At 50.4% G+C, this 8250-nt stretch overlaps 1 long non-coding RNA gene across 1 annotated transcript; it reads right to left on the bottom strand.

The window, feature by feature from the left end:
• Positions 1-914: 914 nt before the first annotated feature.
• LOC117748399 lies at positions 915-3404 on the bottom strand. The gene is made up of 2 exons (XR_004611592.1): positions 3069-3404; positions 915-1136 (listed from the first exon to the last, which is right to left on the bottom strand). It is a non-coding gene; the product is annotated as an uncharacterized LOC117748399 (long non-coding RNA).
• Positions 3405-8250: the final 4846 nt, after the last annotated feature.

The following is an 8250-nucleotide window of genomic DNA, read 5'->3' as shown; positions in this document are numbered from 1 at the left end:
ATGAGGTCAGAGCTGTGGGTTAGAAACCAGACATGAGGTCAGAGCTGTGGGTTAGAAACCAGACATGAGGTCAGAGCTGTGGGTTAGAAACCAGAGACATGAGGTCAGAGCTGTGGGTTAGAAACCAGACATGAGGTCAGAGCTGTGGGTTAGAAACCAGACATGAGGTCAGAGCTGTGGGTTAGAAACCAGACATGAGGTCAGAGCTGTGGGTTAGAAACCAGAGACATGAGGTCAGAGCTGTGGGTTAGAAACCAGACATGAGGTCAGAGCTGTGGGTTAGAAACCAGAGACATGAGGTCAGAGCTGTGGGTTAGAAACCAGACATGAGGTCAGAGCTGTGGGTTAGAAACCAGACATGAGGTCAGAGCTGTGGGTTAGAAACCAGACATGAGGTCAGAGCTGTGGGTTAGAAACCAGAGACATGAGGTCAGAGCCGTGGGTTAGAAACCAGAGACATGAGGTCAGAGCCGTGGGTTAGAAACCAGAGACACGTTGGTGCTCAGAGCCGTAGCAGCATACCCATTCCTGATTAGATGGTAGTAGATGTTGGATTCATAATAATTTAATATCTCCACTTCGGAGCTTTCAACCACATGTCAATATCTCACCGAAAGAAAGTTCTGCTCAGTTGTCATGGAAACAGACACACACACACACACACAGCCTGCAGTTTCTTCACCTGCAGGCAGACATTGTTTAATAATGTTATTGATCACGGTGTGTGTGTGCACTGGCAGGTAATCGGCCTGCTGGAAGGAAACACACACACACACACACACACACACACACACACACACACACACACACACACACACACACCAATGATGGCTTTTGATTCCAACGACATCATTGATTCTATAACTGGATAAATAAGGGTGAGAGAAACTGGAATAAAGGACCAGAAGGCAAAGAAAGACAACATCTGTTTATTAAGTCGGCCATGTTGTTTACTAACCAACAAACACACACTGCAGCTCCATTAAAGCTCTGCAGAGAAGACCAATGACGGGCTGATGGAGTCCGTATGCTGTTGTGATCCAGAAGACCTCAAACTGATAACTGAGACACGTGGAGCAACAATGGTTTAGAGTCTATGTGAAGGTCACGATGAAGAAGACCAGAGGAGTCGCCCCCTGGTGGTCAGGAGAGAGAATGCAGCTTTAACACATGAAGCATAGACTTCTATACAACCAGAGGAGTCGCCCCCTGGTGGTCAGGAGAGAGAATGCAGCTTTAACACATGAAGCATAGACTTCTATACAACCAGAGGAGTCGCCCCCTGGTGGTCAGGAGAGAGAATGCAGCTTTAACACATGAAGCATAGACTTCTATACAACCAGAGGAGTCACCCCCTGGTGGTCAGTAGAGAGAATGCAGCTTTAACACATGAAGCATAGACTTCTATACAACCAGAGGAGTCGCCCCCTGGTGGTCAGGAGAGAGAATGCAGCTTTAACACATGAAGCATAGACTTCTATACAACCAGAGGAGTCGCCCCCTGGTGGTCAGGAGAGAGAATGCAGCTTTAACACATGAAGCATAGACTTCTATACAACCAGAGGAGTCGCCCCCTGGTGGTCAGGAGAGAGAATGCAGCTTTAACACATGAAGCATAGACTTCTATACAACCAGAGGAGTCGCCCCCTGGTGGTCAGGAGAGAGAATGCAGCTTTAACACATGAAGCATAGACTTCTATACAACCAGAGGAGTCGCCCCCTGGTGGTCAGGAGAGAGAATGCAGCTTTAACACATGAAGCATAGACTTCTATACAACCAGAGGAGTCGCCCCCTGGTGGTCAGTAGAGAGAATGCAGCTTTAACACATGAAGCATAGACTTCTATACAACCAGAGGAGTCGCCCCCTGGTGGTCAGTAGAGAGAATGCAGCTTTAACACATGAAGCATAGACTTCTATACAACCAGAGGAGTCGCCCCCTGGTGGTCAGGAGAGAGAATGCAGCTTTAACACATGAAGCATAGACTTCTATACAACCAGAGTCGTCGCCCCCTGGTGGTCAGTAGAGAGAATGCAGCTTTAACACATAAAGCATAGACTTCTATACAACCAGAGGAGTCGCCCCCTGGTGGTCAGTAGAGAGAATGCAGCTTTAACACATGAAGCATAGACTTCTATACAACCAGAGGAGTCGCCCCCTGGTGGTCAGTAGAGAGAATGCAGCTTTAACACAAGAAGCATAGACTTCTATACAACCAGAGTTGTCGCCCCCTGGTGGTCAGAAGAGAGAATGCAGCTTTAACACATGAAGCATAGACTTCTATACAACCAGAGGAGTCGCCCCCTGGTGGTCAGTAGAGAGAATGCAGCTTTAACACATGAAGCATAGACTTCTATACAACCAGAGTCGTCGCCCCCTGGTGGTCAGTAGAGAGAATGCAGCTTTAACACATGAAGCATAGACTTCTATACAACCAGAGGAGTCGCCCCCTGGCGGTCAGTAGAGAGAATGCAGCTTTAAAACATGAAGCATAGACTTCTATACAACCAGAGGAGTCGCCCCCTGGTGGTCAGTAGAGAGAATGCAGCTTTAACACATGAAGCATAGACTTCTATACAACCAGAGGAGTCGCCCCCTGGTGGTCAGGAGAGAGAATGCAGCTTTAACACATGAAGCATAGACTTCTATACAACCAGAGGAGTCACCCCCTGGTGGTCAGGAGAGAGAATGCAGCTTTAACACATGAAGCATAGACTTCTATACAACCAGAGGAGTCGCCCCCTGGTGGTCAGTAGAGAGAATACAGCTTTAACACATGAAGCATAGACTTCTATACAACCAGAGGAGTCGCCCCCTGGTGGTCAGTAGAGAGAATGCAGCTTTAACACATGAAGCATAGACTTCTATACAACCAGAGGAGTCGCCCCCTGGTGGTCAGTAGAGAGAATACAGCTTTAACACATGAAGCATAGACTTCTATACAACCAGAGGAGTCGCCCCCTGGTGGTCAGTAGAGAGAATGCAGCTTTAACACATGAAGCTTTGGCTTCATTTTACAGAATATTAACAAATAACAAACACACATTTACTCACTATAACAAACTCACAGTGAAGTTCCTGAGGGGTCGATAGAGGAGGCCGATCTTTCATTAGTGAGGCAACGTGCCTGATTAAACTCCTTGTGGCCACACACACACACAGCTGGCCTAATCAATGATTAGTAATTGGACCTGCAGGGGGAGCGAGCAGCCGGGTCCTGTGATGTATAGTGAAACAAATGAGAGTGTATGTGTGTGTCTAAAGGAGACACAATGAGGGAGGAAGGAAGGTTCACTGGTGTGAAATGAGACACATGAGTGTGTCGAGTGCTTTGTGTGTGTGTGTCTGTGTGTGTGTGTGTGTGTGTGTGTGTGTGTGTGTGTGTGTGTGTGTGTGTGTGTGTGTGTGTGTGTCTGTGTGTGTGTGTGTGTCTGTGTGTGTGTGTTGTTTCTGCTGCATCTCTAAGAGTCTTTTAGAGAGAGCTCTCTGATTGGCTCTTCAAGCTGCTGTCATTCATCTCAGTTCCTCAGTTGTTCTTCATGCTGAAACGCACCAAGCAGCAGTTTGTATTCTCTTCAGGAGGCGAGTTGTAAATCACACACTGAGGTCGTGATGGACGACTAGAGCCGCCACCTGCAGAGAGGAAGAGAACTACAGACACAACTACTTCAAGGAGACACAAACTACCACACAGAGACTCAAACTACCACACAGAGACTCAAACTACACAGAGACTCAAACTACTACACAGAGACTCAAACTACACAGAGACTCAAACTACTACACAGAGACACAAACTACTACACAGAGACACAAACTACACAGAGACTCAAACTACACAGAGACTCAAACTACACAGAGACTCAAACTACAACACAGAGACTCAAACTACCACACAGAGACACAAACTACTACACAGAGACTCAAACTACCACACAGAGACTCAAACTACCACACAGAGACTCAAACTACCACACAGAGACTCAAACTACACAGAGACTCAAACTACCACACAGAGACTCAAACTACCACACAGAGACACAAACTACTACACAGAGACTCAAACTACCACACAGAGACTCAAACTACCACACAGAGACTCAAACTACCATACAGAGACTCAAACTACACAGACTCAAACTACACAGACTCAAACTACTACACAGAGACTCAAACTACCACACAGAGACTCAAACTACTACACAGAGACACAAACTACTACACAGAGACTCAAACTACCACACAGAGACTCAAACTACCACACAGAGACAAAGACTCAAACTACACAGAGACTCAAACTACCACACAGAGACTCAAACTACCACACAGAGACAAAGACTCAAACTACACAGAGACACAAACTACTACACAGAGACACAAACTACCACACAGACTCAAACTACACAGAGACTCAAACTACCACACAGACTCAAACAACAACACAGAGACTCAAACTACTACACAGAGACTCAAACTACAGAGAGACTCAAACTACCACACAGAGACACAAACTACAGAGACTCAAACTACCACACAGACTCAAACTACTACAGAGACTCAAACTACCACACAGACACAAACTACAGAGACTCAAACTACTACACAGAGACTCTAACTACTAGACAGAGACTCAAACTACAGAGAGACTCAAACTACTACACAGAGACACAGAGATTCAAACTACCACACAGAGACTTAAATAACTAGAGACTCAAATAACCAACTTACAGACCAGTAAGAGACTCACATGGACAAAGCCAGGACTCAGAGCCGGGACTCAGAGCCGGGACCCAGAGCCGGGACCCAGAGCCGGGACCCAGAGCCGGGACTCAGAGCCGGGACCCAGAGCCGGGACCCAGAGTCGGGACCCAGAGCCGGGACCCAGAGTCGGGACCCAGAGTCAGGACTCAGAGTCAGGACTCAGAGTCAGAAGCTTCATTGGTCTTATGACATGCAGAGCGTAACTTTCCTCTGAAACAGTTGTTTTGTATTTGCTGATGAAAACAGTTTATTACTATGAGCTGACATGAATGTGACTGACATCAACCCGGTTACCATCAGCTGGTGCCTTCAAGGGCACTCAGACGTCTGAGCCTTCGGAGGTGGCTGTGAACTACGTCCGTACAGGCAGCGAAGAGTCCCACGTGACGGACCAGCTGAGCTCCGAAGGGAAGTCCGGCTTCAGTGTTCAACTGGCTGCGAGTTGAAAACCCGCCGCTGTGCTCAGCGGGTTCTGCCTCCTCCAACGAGCCTCGAGGAGCCGCTTCAGGCACGAGGTCCAGAGGTAGTCACGACCAACGTGTTGGGAAATACACACCAACATGTGGTTAATGTGACCACATACATGTCCAAACTCATTGGTATTCATATCTATACTTTGTTCGTGAAACGTACATGTCCATGTTCTCCTCGAGCCCGAGACACGATGCCGTCATGTGATTGGCTGAAGAGTCACAAACACCGTGAACCGGAACTGGGCGGAGTCACGTGAGCTACTAAACACGGCAGGAGTTAACCAAGCCTCATAAGAGTATCACACATCCGCGTCCTCACGTTCATCCGCCGCTGGAAATAGTCCCAACATGCAGCGCTTCCTCCTGCTGAGAAGGAAGGCGTTTCTAAAGCGTCGGGCTCAGAGGCACTGCGGCACTGGACGGGTTAATGCAGACTCTAGACCCAATGGAACCGGCTCCGCTCCGGGTCTTCTGGCCCTGGGGCTGAGGGGTGGGTCTGCGGAGCGTGCCAACGACTGAAGCCAAACCTCCCCACGTGCTCCGGGGCGGAGGGGGTCCTGGTGGCCATAAGGAGTCCAGTAGGCCCCCTCTGGAGGACCCGGGCCCGGCAGAGTGCTGGCACACGGCGGCCGGGCCGAGGCTGCCACGTTCCTGTCAGTCCACCTCAGGGAGCCGCTTTGTAATTAACCCCGAGACCAGAACCGCTAGGGTCCGAGTCCGGGACCACGTCACCGGGACCGGAGGCCTCGGGGGACACGAATAAAATGAAGGAAACAACAACTCTGATTATAATGAAAATATATATTAAAAATACCAGGAAGTTGCGAGTTTTCAAACTTTGACTATAATTAATATATATATATATATATATATATATATATATATATATATATATATATATATATATATATATATATATCAGGAAGTTACGAGTTCTTTCAAACTGACTAGAACACACATATGTATTTATTTCCCCGACATGAAGTCTCAAAGCTGCTTTACTAAAGAAAGGATGACGCCTATATTTTGATTTAAGATGGAGTTCATATTTAATTCAAATACTTTTAAGGAGTTAAATAACTTTTATATTCAACAGGTGTTTTAAAATGTGAGCGCCATTTTACTGAACCATGTGTAATGATTAACTACACAAATAACTTATTGAGCATCCTTCCTAGCTCCTCCTTTCCTCCCCCCTTGGCCCTCTCTCATCCTTCCTAGCTCCCTCTCCTTTCCTCCCCCCTTGGCCCTCTCTCATCCTTCCTAGCTCCTCCTTTCCTCCCCCCTTGGCCCTCTCTCATCCTTCCTAGCTCTCACTCCTTTCCTCCCCTCCTCGCTGCTTGGCCCTCTCTCATCCTTCCTAGCTCCCTCTCCTTTCCTCCCCCCTTGGCCCTCTCTCATCCTTCCTAGCTCTCACTCCTTTCCTCCCCCTTTGGCCCTCTCTCATCCTTCCTAGCTCCTCCTTTCCTCCCCCCTTGGCCCTCTCTCATCCTTCCTAGCTCTCACTCCTTTCCTCCCCTCCTCGCTGCTTGGCCCTCTCTCATCCTTCCTAGCTCCCTCTCCTTTCCTCCCCCCTTGGCCCTCTCTCATCCTTCCTAGCTCTCACTCCTTTCCTCCCCTCCTCGCTGCTTGGCCCTCTCTCATCCTTCCTAGCTCCCTCTCCTTTCCTCCCCCCTTGGCCCTCTCTCATCCTTCCTAGCTCTCACTCCTTTCCTCCCCCTTTGGCCCTCTCTCATCCTTCCTAGCTCTCACTCCTTTCCTCCCCTCCTCCCCCCTTGGCCCTCTCTCATCCTTCCTAGCTCCCTCTCCTTTCCTCCCCCCTTGGCCCTCTCTCATCCTTCCTAGCTCCCTCTCCTTTCCTCCCCCTTTGGCCCTGTCTCATCCTTCCTAGCTCCCTCCCCTCCTCCCCCCTTGGCCCTCTCTCATCCTTCCTAGCTCTCACTCCTTTCCTCCTTTCCTCCCCCCTTGGCCCTCTCTCATCCTTCCTAGCTCTCACTCCTTTCCTCCCCTCCTCCCCCCTTGGCCCTCTCTCATCCTTCCTAGCTCCCTCTCCTTTCCTCCCCCCTTGGCCCTCTCTCATCCTTCCTAGCTCCCTCTCCTTTCCTCCCCCTTTGGCCCTGTCTCATCCTTCCTAGCTCCCTCCCCTCCTCCCCCCTTGGCCCTCTCTCATCCTTCCTAGCTCTCACTCCTTTCCTCCTTTCCTCCCCCCTTGGCCCTCTCTCATCCTTCCTAGCTCTCACTCCTTTCCTCCCCTCCTCCCCCCTTGGCCCTCTCTCATCCTTCCTAGCTCCCTCTCCTTTCCTCCCCCCTTGGCCCTCTCTCATCCTTCCTAGCTCTCACTCCTTTCCTCCCCTCCTCCCCCCTTGGCCCTCTCTCATCCTTCCTAGCTCCCTCTCCTTTCCTCCCCCCTTGGCCCTGTCTCATCCTTCCTAGCTCTCACTCCTTTCCTCCCCTCCTCCCCCCTTGGCCCTGTCTCATCCTTCCTAGCTCTCACTCCTTTCCTCCCCTCCTCCCCCCTTGGCCCTCTCTCATCCTTCCTAGCTCCCTCTCCTTTCCTCCCCCTTTGGCCCTGTCTCATCCTTCCTAGCTCCCTCCCCTCCTCCCCCCTTGGCCCTCTCTCATCCTTCCTAGCTCTCACTCCTTTCCTCCCCTCCTCCCCCCTTGGCCCTCTCTCATCCTTCCTAGCTCTCACTCCTTTCCTCCCCTCCTCCCCCCTTGGCCCTGTCTCATCCTTCCTAGCTCCCTCCCCTCCTCCCCCCTTGGCCCTGTCTCATCCTTCCTAGCTCCCTCCCCTCCTCCCCTCCTCCCCGCTTGGCCGCCTCCATGCACCGGCCCACAGCGGCGCACTGAGACGCCTCTAATCCTCTTTTGATGAACTTGGTTCATGGACCTCCTGCCGCGGCCTTTGGCTCTGATCAATGGGCAGCACACGACCCTCTCCACGCCCCCGGAGCATGCACGGCGCGCTCCCGCGCCCCCGGAGCATGCACGGCGCGCTCCCGAGCCCATCTCCATA

The sequence above is a fragment of the Cyclopterus lumpus genome, chromosome 19 (genome assembly GCF_009769545.1).
Source record: "Cyclopterus lumpus isolate fCycLum1 chromosome 19, fCycLum1.pri, whole genome shotgun sequence".
Classification (NCBI taxonomy): Eukaryota; Metazoa; Chordata; class Actinopteri; order Perciformes; family Cyclopteridae; genus Cyclopterus; species Cyclopterus lumpus.
Note: the sequence above shows the minus strand (reverse complement) of the source record. Positions and strands in the feature narration are given on the sequence as shown.